Raw genomic sequence first — 16,114 nt, 5'->3', positions numbered from 1 at the left:
AAGAAGAGAATATACTTGAACAAAACATTGAACTTAATTACTTCCAAGCAGACATGTATTGGATAGCACTGCTAGTGTTGTGAATATTTTTTTCAAAGAACAAATCTTTAATGAGATTTAAAATAGTTGATGTCATAAACGTGTGATCAGCTTTACTGTATGCACCTTATCGATTCAAGATGGACTACTATTCAGAATGCAAGGAACTTATCATATCCATTGCTGTTTACTAGGGTTGTGCTGTTCACTTAATTATCCTAGCTGCCTGTTACAGGAATACGATTATGTGAAAGGAAACAGCATGATGCATGGCAGCCAACAAATTAATTCCATTTATAACAAAAGACTTTGTACAATTTCTTTTTAAAGTCATACCACATATGTAATAGCTGTTATCACCAAGTTCAATATATCTGTATAGAGATTCAAATGTTGCACCATCTCAAGTGAGGAAAAATTTCTTGTCTGAACATCTTGTATTTGTTTTTTACCTTGGCATTTGGTTAAATGTGACATTTTAATTTTTGCCGTTTTACTTTGTGACAGAATTGTTAACTTGTTTATTGGACTTTTTTATATGATTTTGTAATTTTTTGTGTATTATTTTTATTATTCTGTTCCCTACTCCGGGATTCAAAACATTCAATGAAGAGCAAGCTATAAACACTGTAAATAAATAATAAAGAGACAGAAACCTGTACAAAAGTGTGCATTATGATAAGATGAAATGAATCTTCTTTTCAAAAACAAAATGCTTAAGGTTACATTCAAACCTCCTGCATAAGTCTTTGTGATTTCATTTCATTAGATGTACCTGCAACTAATTAATTTACATTTATTAATTGTATTTCTATTCCACCTTTTTCATCAAGGAGCTCAAGGTGGTGAACATGGTTGTCCCACTTTTCATTTGATTCCCCATACCACAAAGACAGTGACTGGCTCAAGGCTACCCAGGGGTCTCCCACGTTCAACAATCTAACCCAGGCATAGGCAACCTTCGGCTCTCCAGATGTTTTGGCCTACAACTCCCATGATCCCTAGCTAACAGGACCAGTGGTCAGGGATGATGGGAATTGTAGTCCAAAACATCTGGAGAGCCGAAGGTTGCCTATGCCTGACTAACCACTACATCAGCAACAATAAATCTAAAGATGTTCATAGGTGAACTCTGCTCTGCAGAAGCATTAACTGGGTCTTCATTTGTTTCCAATGTACGTATAATTTTGTAACGCATTGATCTTTAGCAAACTACATATGGATCCATCAGAAGTGTTTTGTTTTGCTGCCTTGAAATAGTTAAGTGTGTTGCGCTTCTTCAACACACTTGACATGACCACTGGCAAGAAATGGCTTGTTTTGACTTTATGTTCACAACGGCCTGGTGTACACATCACATGAAACCACCACACTAAATCATAGTTTATTTTAACTATGGTTCATTGTGACATGTAGACCAGGCCAATATGGGAATTGCTATGAAGTGGTTCCATCCCACATCGCAAAGAAAGTGTTTGCAAGTTGAAAAAAACAATTGGTTCTTCTCTCTCTTTCAAAATACTAATGGAGGGAGATGTTTCAGCCATAGCCTAGTTACAGTGAGATAAAGGCTTGCACTCTCTCTCTCTCTCTCTGTGTGTGTGTGTGTTCAGCAAACTGGGGGGTGGGGGTGGAAAATTGTTAAGAGGGTGAGTCACTACATCCCTTCAGAGAGCCTAGCAACTGGTACAGCTTCGGAGCAAAGTACAATAATTAGATCAGATAGGACAAGCGTTGTCCTCATCCAGAGCTTCTTTCTACTGATACGCATCAATGCTACTCATGCTTCAGTTGTTTTTGTGAACATGCATTTACAAAATGAATCCAAAGTCTGCCCCAGCCCTTGACCTCTGCTTGCAGCCTAGCAACAATACTCATTTTTAGTATATCACAGTGAGGTAGTGGTGCAAATAAGCAACAGAATATGTAGTTACAATGAACCAATTTAATAAACTTCCGCTTCTCAAATTATTTTGATGTATCAAAAGGAGAAGATGGAGGGCACAAGGAGAAGGGGATGACAGAGGATGAGATGGTTGGACAGTGTTCTCGAAGCTACTAACATGAGTTTGGCCAAACTGCGGGAGGCAGTGAAGAATAGGCGTGCCTGGCGTGCTCTGGTCCATGGGGTCACGAAGAGTCGGACACGACCGAACGACTGAACAACAACAACAATCAAAAGGAACACTTTAATCTGGGTTTTGGACAGGCACTGCCAATGAGTTGTAGTGGCTATACCTCAGCTTGGTAGGAGAGCACCTACCGTATATCGCGGCGTACAAGGCGACTCGGCGTATAAGACGGCCCCCCAACTTTTCAAGGTGAAAAACAGAGTTTGGGGTATACTCACCCAGCCCGGGCTCCATGGTGGCTGAGGTAGCGGCGGCGGCTGGAGCGGCGGGGAGAGCGTCCCCTCTAGCCGCAGAGGAGTGCTCTGTGCTTGCCGCCCACGCCCAGCGCGGGCTCCATGGCGGCGGCTGGAGCGGCGGGGAGAGCGTCCCCTCTAGCCGCAGAGGAGTGCTCCATGCTTGCCGCCCACGCTCAGCGCGGGCTCCATGCGGCGGAGGCGGCTGAAGCAGAGGGGAGAGCTTCCCCTCTAGCAGCACGGAGCACTCCGTGCTTGCTGCCGACGCCCAGCGCGGGCTCCATGGCGGCGGAGGGGAGAGCTTCCCCTCTAGCGGCACGGAGCGCTCCGTGCTTGCTGCCGATGCCCAGCGCGGGCTCCATGGCGGCGGAGGGGAGAGCTTCCCCTCTAGAGGCACGGAGCGCTCCGTGCTTGCTGCCGATGCCCAGCGCGGGCTCCATGGCGGCGGAGGGGAGAGCTTCCCCTCTAGAGGCACGGAGCGCTCCGTGCTTGCTGCCGATGCCCAGCGCGGGCTCCATGGCGGCGGAGGGGAGAGCTTCCCCTCTAGCAGCACGGAGCGCTCCGTGCTTGCTGCCGATGCCCAGCGCGGGCTCCATGGCGGCGGCTGAAGCGGAGGGGAGAGCTTCCCCTTTAGCTGAACGGAGCGCTCCGCGCTTGGCGTCAGCCCGGGCTCCATGGCGGTGGCTGAAGCAGTGGGGAGAGCTTCCCCTCTAGCCGCACGGAGCGCTCCGCGCTTGCCGCCCACGCCCAGCCCGGGCTCCATGGCGGCTGAGGCAGCGGCGGCGGCTGGAGCAGCGGGAAGAGGCTCCATGGCGGCCGAGACTGCGCACGCAGCCAGCGGCGGGACGGAACTCTGCGTAGCGTCCCATGATGTTGCCGGCGTACAAGACGACCCCCGACTTCAGACAAGATTTTTTGGGGTTAAAAAGTCGTCTTATACGCCGCGATATACGGTACTTTACATGGAGAAAGTTCCAGGCTCAATAATCAACTAATCTAATTATCATAGAATCATAAGAGTTGGAAGAGACAAGGGCCATCCAGTCCAACCCCCTGCCAAGCAGGAAACACCATCAAAGCATTTCTGACAGATGGCTGTCAAGCCTCTGCTTAAAGACCCCCAAAGAAGGAGACTCCACCACACTCCTTGGCAGCAAATTCCACTGCCGAACAGCTCTTACTGTCAGGAAGTTCTTCCTAATATTTAGGTGGGGTGACTATGTTTCTATTTTCCTTAATATATGTAGGGTTTGGTGTCAGCGTTGATTGTGTAGGTTCTCTGTTTTTCGCTTGTGTTTCTTTGGCGGTGAGAGAGGTCGGGATTGGCATAGGGTGTGATTGTTCATTTGAGAAGGCAGTTTTTGCACGTGCTGTAAATGGAAGTGAGGGATAGATGGGGCTCGTCAACCTAGGAAGGTAGCTCATCTAGGAGAAGGAGAACTCTGATCCTAAACCTCTGCTGCCTTGCGGGACATCTTTGGGAGAAGAAAAGGCTAAGGAGTATGGGTTGTATGTGGTTTGTTTTTTTACTCTGTTACTGTGTCCTGTTGCATGCCATATTGAGGACCAATCCATCAGAAGGTGGGTGCAAGCCTTCAAAATATAAATAATTACAGTGTACAAGAACTGGAGCAGTCACTGAGGATGAGGTGGTACTTGCAAAGATCTCATACGTGATAAAATGTTGTTCAACCACATCAGGAACGCGACCCAGGTGCCTGAAGGTGATGGAGGAAAAAGGCATTCCAACAGGCAGTTCTGGTAAAGCAGGCTTAGTACATACAGGTGGTGGCTGCAGGCAATTTTTAGGGGCTGGAAAATAGGCCTTGCAGCTCCAGTAAGAATGCCAGAACACCCAGCATCCAATGTGACATGGACTCTAGAGCTATGGTCCTAACATTGGGAATGATTGGGTTCAAAAGGCACAGCAACAACTAGCTGGGGAATCTTAATCTTATGAGGTTGTAGTGATGAACACCAGCATGCCATAAGGATGATGCATGGAACCCAGAGACTGCAGAACAGCAAAGCAGGGTGTTCCTCATGCAACAGCGGGGAGAGAGAGAGAGAATATAAAGAAAGAATGTGGATACTAACATTTAGCAACTGAAACTATTCATCCTTTGTGGGTAAGGTGATCTTTTCCACAATATTTCTGAAAGCTACTTTATAGTAACAGACTAGTCATCCATGTAACCCAGTATTATCTATGCTGACTATTAGTGGCTCTTTGTTTTTTTCAGTCTTGCTGCCAGATATCCTTTTAAGCTAGACGTGAGGATAGAGCACAAGACCTTCTGCATACAAAACATCTGCTTCAACCATTAAGCTATCGCTCTTCCCCATCATACCATTCACAACTATCTCATACACAAGCATTTCAAAAATACAATTCTACCCTACAAACAGGAGACTAGAAAGGAGAATAAGGCTTCTGAAAACCATGGCAGCAAGGAAGAATCTGTCTGAAATGGTTTATCCCACCATTGTCTTATTCATCCCTGCTTAATACCGCAATCTCCCCTTTGTTCTTCAACAATGTCCTTGCAATTTCAACCCTCTTTTGTACAAAAAATTCTACAAGTTAAAATACCTTGGTTCTTTGAAATTTGCATTTACGGTTGTCTAAAACAAATGAGCAACAGATCAGGAAAAAGAGAGAAGGGAGGAAGGAAAAGATCAGGTGTCCTTGATATGGTATCTTTTGGGCACACTACACATCTTCACACAAAACTCCCATAGCTATTCATCTCAGAGGTAGTCAACTTGGTTGTCCTCCAGATCTGTTAGACTACAACTCTCATCATTCCTGACCACTGGTCCTGCTAGCTAGGGCTAAATGAAGTTGCAGTCCACAACATCTGGAGTCCAAAACATTGGTCACCCCTCATCTATACCTACACGTTTCTAAAGTAACGCAACTTCCTGGATGCCACAGCTCCAGGCTTCTGCACACTTCTGTGAGAGTTCTAAAGAACCCAGAACTTACCTCCACATAAGTATGTATATGATCAGATTGCTGCCTGGACAAGAATTTTGTGGCAATGTTCTTTATTATTTATATTTTTACATCATGGAACCCAGAGTAGTATACACATGGTTCTCAGACAGCTACCAATACAGCCACTGGCTAGACCCAGAGCTGCTTGCTCCTGTGAAGTGGTATTCTCATGTGTCTTCAGACTGTTCCCCATCTTTGTACACCCAGATGGAAAGCTTTATTTTTGAACTCACTACAGCCAGAGACTATGTAGGGATTGTTTGTGGTTAAAAAGAAAGCCATCACATTCAATCCATGAACTATTATCCTGCTCCTAAAATAATGCTTAAAATCTTTCAGTTTATTTCTCAGCAAGAGGACAACGGGTGCAGAACAGCTATCTGAATAAATAAAAGCTAGGTAGCATGGACCTTCCTTCTCCTCTTCAAGATAGGACACATTTTTTGCCTTCGCAGAAATCTTTATGTCCATCCACCACTTCTGACATAGCAGTAAGATTCACAGCACTGTAGGCTTAGTGATATTTTGAGAAATGCTCATTACTCTGCACAACAAGCAGCTATAGGTACAGAATCCCTTCAGGCTATCCTGGGAACATTCATCTCAAGGGACTTTTTCTGCATTATGCACTTTCCATGACTTTATAATTTCCATGGGACTGCACACTCACTGCTCCCTTAAGCTGGATCTGCCATTGTACATTATTAAGCTGATATGTCACACACCATGCCTGAAATTTTTCACATGTCAACACTCCCAGCTGTAATGCTGTTAAGATTGCTTGTTTATTAGCCTGGGCCTTACTACATTTTGTTAAAGTGCTTAATAAGAAACTCAGAATAAACAGAATTTCTAAGGAAGAATCTTGTTTTCACTATGGGCAGATAATAATGTATACTAACTTCTTGGATAGCCAAGTTAAGGTTGCTTGAGAATATAATAGCCAACCAAGACAAAAACTCATGATTGAGTGAACTGGCTGCCTAGCAAAAGACTTACCTTCCAAGGCAGTTATTAAGCAAAGTTAATTGATCATGTCAGTTTTAATAAATTAATCTATCCATTAAATCCACAAAACTCTGTAGATACATAAACATTATTCTTAAGTGAAAAAATATATGTTGTGGTAGATTGTTCCCATCCCCCAAAATAAACCCTACTTAAGGATTGTTCTGTTATTTTGTTTAAGCTAATCAAGAAAAGGTCATGATCTTATCTATAACAGATTCGCACCAACCCACATACTATCCAAATCATTTGAAATAATCTGCTCTACCTCTGACAGCTAAAGTTTCACACACATACCCCACACACACTTTGCAGTTCGACTTCTTAGTCATAAAGATATAAATTTGCTTTAAAAAAAAAAAGTGGAGATTCTCAGGATGCCAGTTTTCATATAATGTCCTGCTCAAATTCTACACTTGGCTAGAATCATGGAATGCAAACAGCACTATATTTAGATTTAGGATTTCAAATTATAATTGGAATTGGATGGGATGAAAAAGCCATCCAATACAACCACAAAAAAACAATTGAGGCAGGACCATTTACCGTTCAGGGCTCTGCCACAGATTACTTTGTTCAGTCGGTAAAGCATGAGTCTTAATCTATATTTACACTGCATCCATAAAAAGAGCCCTGGCACTGCAGAGCTGAGAACAGCATACTTTAACCCCTGTCATCAACCAGGAAATTCAGGACCACTGGGAGGTTGTGCCCCTTGCCTCCTAGAAATAGCATCTTGGCAAACGGGAGACCAACATGGTCCCATTCACAAATCAAAGGAGGAACTGTCGTCCCCCACCCTACCCCCGTTCCTTGTCTGAAATAACATTTGGCATGAACTGCCAGTTGCCTAGGAATGAAGAAACAAAATGGAAGGACATTCTGGCACCTTTCTATCAACTAATGAAAAAAGAAACATCCATTTGTTTTTCAAGGGGAAGGTCACCCTGGCCCAAACTGGATAAAAATGCTCACCACTTTGTTCTGGCCCTGAAGAACTGTTCTGCCTCCTCTACCTTTTCTCTCCACTCAGATTTCCCTAGCATGCTTTGCCTTTTTAGTTTATACATCTGGTGGCAGGACCTTGCTTTTTTCCCCTCTCTCTCTCTCTCTCTCTCTCTCTCTCAATATGAGCTGCTTTGGGAGACAATAGTAAAGGTAAAGGTAAAGGTAAAGGTAAAGGTAACCCTAACCGTTAGGTCCAGTTGCGGACGACTCTGGGGTTGCAGCGCTCATCTCGCTCTATAGGCTGAGGGAGCTGGCGTTTGTCCGCAGACAGGTTCCAGGTCATGTGGCCAGCATAACTAAGCCACTTCTGGTGAACCAGAGCAGCGCACGGAAACGCTGTTTACCTTCCTGCCGGAGTGGTACCTATTTATCTACTTGCACTTTGATGTGCTTTCGAACTGCTAGGTGGGCAGGAGCTGGAACCGAACAACGGGAGCTCACCCCATCGCGGGGATTCGAACCACCGACCTTCAGATCGGCAAGCCCTAGGCTCAGTGGTTTAGACCACAGCACCACCCGTGTCAATACCTGTTTTTAAAAATAGATAAAACTACAACTTGAATGAGGATTGTTCATTAACATCTACATTGTGGGGCTATGATTGCCTATTACAGTGTTGTTAAGAGTTTCCTGCCAAAGAAGCCTTGTGTGTTGCAGAACATTCTGGGAAGTGTTCAGTGATACACACTCCATTCACAGGGCAGTAGCAAGACTTGTTGGATCGCATCGTCACTTCACATAAACAGAGCATGCCCTAAGGCCGCACATTTTAAGGTATGACTGACAGAAGCGAGCAAACTGTCATGTGGAAAAACTTCTTTCCACTCTTGACTCTTGTTAAGATTCTGAGAAACCCCAGGATTTCTTAGGAAATAGTGTGAAACCCCCTGGGCTATAGACCACAGATAGCTCCTGTGGTTTTGCGCCCTAATATTCCGTCTAACCTTTAGAATACAGGTTTAGACAGCTTCAAAAATACTACCAACTTTTTAAGCCAATGCTGTAGATCAGGTGTGGGAAGCCTTTGGTCCTCCAGGTATCCATACTTGCTAATGCTGTTGGGAGTTGTAGCAACTTTTGGATAGTCCCTACCATCTAGCAGATGGAGATTCTATAAAGGAAACGTCACGGGACATGAAGTACCGAAACGACACAAACTGGGTCAAGTAACTTAATCTAAGTGAGGAATGGAGTGCTGAGTGATCACAACAATGAACTTTAATCTAAATCCTGGTGTGTGTGCAAAGAAGGCAATGAATAAAACAAGAACACTTAATTATCCTCTGTTGTATTAAGTAATGAAGTCTGTGGTGGAGCTTATGATCCACAGTCACAACACCCACACTTAGCTGTCAAAGAAAAGCCCATTTGTAGCTAGAATGTTGAGGGCAATGCAAAGGGTTGCTGCACATAAATTACATATGCCATATCAAAGCAATGTAGAATACTATATGTATTATTATTATTTCTTGCTTTGAACAAGTCTGTATTGGGTCTAGGTCACCTCTCAGTATACTTAAAGGAGGAGGAACACCTGGGGAATAAAGCTAATTGCTGCTTTAAATATAAAACAAAACATTAACTACCAGAAACGTAGCAACCAATTCCCTTTGGCCTCATTTGTTATACCTCATCTTGCTTCTGTGGGTAATCTGTGGTCTGTTTTCAGTTTTAACAATAGAACAGAAGAAACCGAGAAGGAATTTCAGATACTTTGGTGTATTGATGTCTGAATATGATACTGCTGTCCACATTCTTTTGGACCAAATGTGCAGGTTGTTCTCTAAGGCCAATCAGTGGTATGGGAACTACAAATATTAAAGCCTTGAAAACAAAGGTATTTATTTGAAAATAATAACTGGTTTTCAGTTGTTTCAAACAAGTATCACTGGGATATAGAATTTAAGTACAAATATGTTTATTTGGACTCTATGTTTTGATTCATGGTGCAGCCCTAAACACAATTGACAGACAATCATTTTGGAATATTATCATTGCTATAGATGTGACTACTGAAGGTTAAGCAGTTTGTGAATTAGCGCTTAACTTTCTACAACATTCCTTAATTGTTCTTTTATTTCTGTGCCGTCTATGGCAGTTTTTTCAGAGAAGATTGGCAGATGAAATTGAGGAGACTCATTTATCCAACTATTACATGACTAGGCTTCTTGGATTGCTTTCAAAATTTCAGCCTCTATATTTAAGCAAAAATTTACTCTAATCATGTCTATTTACAAGGAGCAAACATGTGCACAACACCTCCTTGATTATACACTTATGAGAAACCAAAACTATCATTGCAATGAAATGCCAGAAACGAGAAGGATGCTGCACATGGCAGGACAGATTATTAGCAAACACTGGATTAAGAATGCACTGGTTTAAAAGGCCATAACTGTTGGACAGTAATAAAAACAGACAAACCCACCATTGCATTAAACCTCACCATTTGAACCTAAATATGGGACAATTACTCTTAAGCCTGATCGACAACACTCCTGTATCCTTCAGGACCATGTTGATGCCCTCCCATTGCAGTTCCCATTTCCCAGTAGGTCTGTGATCAGGAGGCCACACAGTCCAGTTGTGTGCAGGCAACAGCAATATCTGCTAGTCCCAATGCTCAATAGGGATCTGTAAGCCTGCCACAGTCTATCCCGCAGCTGGAGCTGTAGGAACTATTCTAACCAGTTTTGGTGGTGGTAGGGAATCCTACAGAGCAACTACACTGTGTAACCTCCTGGCCTCCAGTTTGTCTAGCATGTTTCTAGCCATCTGCCAGCACAAGGGGGGAGAGAGGCGGCTATGCCAGTCCCCCTGGGACATCGGTGGTTCAGATACTTCATCTTGGCCAGTTTCTGCAAGCTTTTCGACAGATAGGACTAAGCACAGCATCACAAGAAGGCTCCAGTGGATGGGCCAGCTGCCTCAACCTGCCTCACTGGCCTGCTGGAAAAAGTTTAGAGGCACTGAGCAAAGCAGGAAGATGTGAAGCATGCCCAAAGTATTAGATTACACTGGAATTTCCTACTTTACATCATGATTCACTACTTACTGTAAGCTGCTGCAAGTCGGAAAGAAAAGCTGAGTTTTTAAGAGTTCCTTAAAATAAAAAAACAAACCAACCTAAAACCAATTGCATGCTGCTGCTAACTTCCGTGAGGTTATACTGGCTTCAATTCAACCTTCTCAGCTCAGCAAGGTCATAGACGGGCCTGGAAGTATACACTTGGAAACCTTTTGGCACAGAAGTCTATGAGAGCTTGACTCCATGAGGGCTTCTTTCTTTTTTGGCGATCACTCGTAGCCGAGTAATATTGTCTTCGATAAACACGGTTTTAACAATGAGTCCGTAAGTGACTGTGGAGGCCAATTCTGGAACCACACATCCTTCCACAGTGGAGACATTGGTTTCCGGGTTGGAGTTGATCACAGTGTGGATTTGCCAAGTGTGCCTTCCTCTTAGCACGTTTCTCCCTTGCATCCTGAGTTTGAGTGTCTTCAAAGCCCATGACGCCTTTGGTAAAGGCTGTTCTCCACTGATCAGAAAGAAAATGGCCTGGACTAGACCTTCAGAAATCTAGATCTAGATACTACCATGCTATTACTCAGCACAAAAGGGCTTATCATTCCCATATCATTTGAAGGCTATATTATGACCTCCTTAATTCCATTTGTTCTTTTGCCTTATCTCCTCTTGGCTTTGTGGAGATACAGTAAGTTACAAAAGGAACTAGGAGATAATCATTATCTAGCAGAAGACCTCAATCTATCAGGCGGCCTTGAGGAAAGTCTATTTTCTCAGCCTCCTTTCCTTTCTATACTTTTTCCACCCCCAACCCACATTCATCTGCGGGAATAATGCCAGTCTCCTTTACCAAGCTGTAGGAAAGACTGCTGCAACAACAGCCCCCTCGTGAGCGGCAACAAGCCTCAGTTAACACCTCAGTTTTAAAAGCCTTCACATTCCAGTGCTGGGAGAGGAACAAAGTCATTTGCCAATGAATCAGCCTGACATCAACATAAGAATGGCTATACGCACACACATGTAAATGCACACTGGTGTCCGATAAGAGAGACTGATTCCATCACAGACTGAGACTGAGAAGCTTTGGCAGACCTTTCCTTACTACTTAGCACAACTACTCTCTCCCATACGCAAAACCTAACATAAAAGGAAGTACTAATGTTTCCAGAGGGTTTTGTTGTTGTTGCTACTCACACTGGAAGAGAGTGAATTTAAAAACTCTTTGTATGAGACTTCCGGTTGGGCGCAGAGCTGCAAAGTCGGGAGAAGCCTCGGCTCCGAGATTTCTCTATTGCTGAGGGGGGAGGGGGAGTCGTAACTGCGCTGCAACCCCCTGAAAAACTCCAGGAAGAGCATCCTGGAGGCATGGATCCTGCGGATGCCCCCAGAGCCTCCCCTACTCTTCAGTAAGCCCTAGTAAGGGCTGCTGAAGCGAGCGGGGTCGAAGGCTGGGTATCGTGGATCACCACTACCCCTTCAGCAAGAAGTAGCGGCTGCTGGCAGAAGGAGTGCTCAATTCCTCCACGATTTAGACTTATTTGGACCTTGTAAGTACCCAATTATTAAAGGAAATTCATCCTAAAAATTTGGCTTGGAAGGGAAATTAAAAAATGGAGGTCGTTTCCCTGACGGCTGACGCAGTGGAGACAGTGTTGCAATTTATCCGAAGCTGCTGTCAGAAGATTTGAAACACAGAAAAACTTCTGTAACTGGTTTTCCTGCTGAGGAGAATTAGGTTTTAAGAATTGTTTGGCTGAGTGGTTTCAGGAAATATATACCCCTTTTCCTGGAGTCTTGGATAATTTGGCAAGAACAAAGAATAATGGCACCGAAGGCGGAAAGGAAATAGTTGTTTTGACTACAAATCTGTTTACCGACCTTGAGCATGGCTAAGCGAAAATGGTCACCGCAGTTTCAGGAGAGGACTTTGCAACTTATGCAGGACTTAATAAAAAGAGTGCAGCGCTGGGGACAGATGGTTGAAACAGAAGCGACTACACAGAATGAAGAATTTGAGATTGGGGACAATTTGGAGAACTTGATGTTTATACAGGAGGAAGAAGGAAATACAGATGAAGAATTAACAATGGAACTTTGTGCACAAGAAGAAATTTACATTGAAGAAGCCGCCTCGCAGGAAGAAGAGGAACAAATGCAAATACCCAGTGCTACACAACTTAATTGTGAGAAGATTACAAAGCTGCAAGAAGATGAACAGGAATTAAAAGTTGCCACTTCTGACTCTTGGGGTAGACTGTTTGAAAGGGTTGGGGTAGGTTAGAAAGACTGGATTTTTTATTAAGGGACATGGATATTTGACAATGGTAAATGCTAATTAATTAAAATTTGCTAAATTTTTGAGGCCACAGGGAGGGGGGGAAATAGGGGGAGGAATTAGGAAAAGTGCCGAAGTATAAAGAAGCTAAGGAGGAAAAGGAAATGTTAATAAATTAGGTAAGGAATATAAATGTTTATGTAAAATTGTCTAGGAGGAAAGAAAAGGGGATTAAATTAGATTTAAAAGATGAGAGAGGAAAACTGTAAATTATATGTTATTATGGAGTCAGCAGGGGGGGACCTGGGGAAGTCAGGACAAAAGAATTGGATATATGATTACCTGACCCAGGAGGGGGGTTGGGATTAAGCAATGATTTTAATATTGAATGAGGTTGAACGTGAAATGATTTTAGCAATTCCTGTGAGAGGGGAGTGAGGATATTTTGCTAACCCTCAGTGTGAGAGGGGGGAGTTATGAAAAGTTTAACCCTGTAATGATTTGTGCTGTTAATTGGAAAATCTTATAAATTCTTAATAAAAATAAAAAATAAAAATAAAAACTCTTTGTATGGGTCACAGCTCATGTGCATGAGTCATTGGGCAAAGCTAACTTTGTTGACCCCACAGTCCTTGCTCATTTGAAAATATGCCTATCAGGGTTTAATGCACAGGGGAAAGGTGAGAAGAAATCTTTGGTATCTTTAACCCCACATATGTGGATGCCTAGCTTCTATCCTGCAAACAAAACCATAAAATACACAAGTAGGATCTGCATTAAAATGGTGTAGTGCAGGGGTAGTCAACCTTCTTACACCTACCGCCCACTAATGCATCTTTCTTGATGGTAAAATTTCCTCACCGCCCACCTTTGATAGGAGGATTCAGCTTGTGCCATAGAACCCCCTACTGCCCACCTAGAATCCTGAAACGCCCACTAGTGGGCGGTAGGGAACAGGTTGACAACCCCTGGTGTAGTGCACTATATTTCCGTTCAGGATGCTAGCCAGCCTGCCATGCCTTCTTTTGAGATACTTCATTCCATCCACACATACACCCATATTTTCCATTCCCCCAACAATAAGTCAGTATTCCATGACTACTGATTATGCTCAGTTCTAACTGGGATGTGTTTCCTCAGCTTAGGGGTCTTTCCCCACCAACACTATTTTGTACTTCTGTAAACCTTGGGATCCCCCTGAACCTGCTGAACCTCTTGGACATAGATAGTGCCATTTGTGTTACATAAAGATCAGCACTTTAAGAAAGAGTTAACTATTAGTATAGGATGTGAATAAATCTAGTTAATCTGAATTTCCCCTGAATTCCAAAATGGGTAAGGACCAGGTGCGACTTGTAGACATTGGACTTATTTGCAGAGGGCAGAATGCAGAGGTAGAAGAAGGCAAGGCTTGTTTTCAGAATTTATAGCTCATCTTATCAGTGGCTATGAACACTATAAAACCATAATCCATGAAACAATAAAAATGCAGCAGAAAACAGCAGAAAAGGCAGGACAACAGTAAAACAAGTGATAAAAAATTATGCTCAAGAGGGAGGACAAAGTAATTAAGTGCCATTAAAAGCTCTAAGGGAAAAGATAGCGTTTGCCTGGCGCCTTAAAGGTACTAACCATGGCACCAAGCAAACACGTCTTGGAAGAAAGCCTCACATTTTGGCCACAAAGGCTGTTAGCTGTCCACCTAGTCTGAGAAGGAGGGTGGGCTCCAGAGAAAAGCCAGAGAGAGATCTTTATCTAGTGCTGGGTAGCAGTGGGCAGGTAGGTTTGAAAGGCTGGACTTGCGGGGTGAAGACATTAAACACACACATTTGCAATTTTTGGAAACTTTTTTCAGGCACAATTTACATTCTTTTATCTTCAGTCATGGGGCTCAGATATATAGCTGTGTTAAATATGACTCTTGCAAATCTAGTTTTCATTTAAAACAAACACTGATCAGGATTCACAGTAGAAAGTCGAACTTCTACGAGTTATAAGATAATCACTGCACAAAGATTTATTGTTACGGGCAACATGCCCAATGTTATATAATACAACTATTGATGTTCCAACAGTCTTTGCAGCTCACATTTCCTTTTCCATATTACTTAATAGTCAAGTGGGCCCCAACAGAAAGTGGCAAACTTATTTAGGCCTATTTTAATGTTATTTGGCTGCCATGAACAAGGAAGAGAACCAGCGCAACTGGAACAGCCAGCTCTGAAAGGAATCAATACATCAATAGATCCGTTTCTATTGACTTTTCAACGTAGCAAGCCAAGAAAGCATCAATAAACCAAAGTCCACAGTATTCCCTGTGGTAGGACTGAATCAGTCACTGCTGGCTTCATTCTGACTTGCATAACAAAGACTTTTTCACATTACTTTACAAAATCACAACGTTGCAAGGAACAAAATGTCATTAAATTGAACCCATGACTGTCATAAAACAAACAGAACAGACCTCACTCTAGACCCACCTTCTGACTGACTGATCAAATAAGCTAGGGAAGTGGTTCCCAGGTAGGGGTCCAGGGACCCCTGGGGATTTGCGGAACCCACCCAGGGGGTCCACGGCACCATCCCCTGCCAGGGATCACTTAACTTGTTAACTGCACAGTGAAAGCCACAATGATGATCCACAGATCACCCACCCTCTGCTCATGACCAGGGCCTGCTTGCTGGCAGGGGGAAAAGCTTGTGAAAGAGTTGCTGAATTGCAAGTGAACTAGGACTGGGCAAAAACCTCTGACACAGTTTATTGGGGCTCTTGCAATTGGAGGGGCAGGGGGCAGTTAGGGGGATGGAGAGAGAAAGCCAATGGCTTGCTCCACAGGGTAGGTTCACATGTTTATCATTTTAAAAAGGTAAGGGATCCCTTTTCCTTGCTCTCTACTTTTTAACTGAAAAGAACTTCTAATTGCTTTCAATGACTACCAAGTTTAGACCACTCTCCCACTGTTGTAGGAGGCTTTTCAGTGAATCTTGCTTTTGAGTTTGGGATTCATGTCTCATCCTGGAAGTCGAACAGGGGAAATAGCTAAGCAAATTGCCACTATGATTAGCACAACAGCTCACCCTTTGATAATTTAGTTTAGTGCTAGGGCATTGTTTGGAAACAGGCAATTTGTGATAGTATCACAAATTTTATGGTCTGTTTTTTAGTATACCTAAAATCCTTTGGTTATTAGGGGTCACCCCACATTTTCTTCAAAAAATTGCTTTGCACAGGTAACTACTACAGAGTTATCAAAATTTTCAAAAGCAGGGGGTACATGGAAGATTTGTAAAGAACTGCACGTGTCTTATTAGTAATCTGTCCATGAACAATAAGTGCTTAGGGTTGCCAGTGGTGTTGGCCCTGGAATAACTGAGAGGAAGGAGTGGGGG

General features: G+C 43.3%; 1 protein-coding gene across 1 annotated transcript in view; it reads right to left on the bottom strand.

Annotated features, from left to right (window-relative positions):
- RTF2 (replication termination factor 2) overlaps positions 1-16,114 on the bottom strand; it is a 57,278-nt gene that overhangs the window by 35,132 nt on the left and 6,032 nt on the right. The gene's annotated exons all lie outside the window — the stretch shown is intronic.

Source organism: Lacerta agilis, chromosome 6 (genome assembly GCF_009819535.1).
Source record: "Lacerta agilis isolate rLacAgi1 chromosome 6, rLacAgi1.pri, whole genome shotgun sequence".
NCBI lineage: Eukaryota > Metazoa > Chordata > Lepidosauria > Squamata > Lacertidae > Lacerta > Lacerta agilis.
Note: the sequence above shows the minus strand (reverse complement) of the source record. Positions and strands in the feature narration are given on the sequence as shown.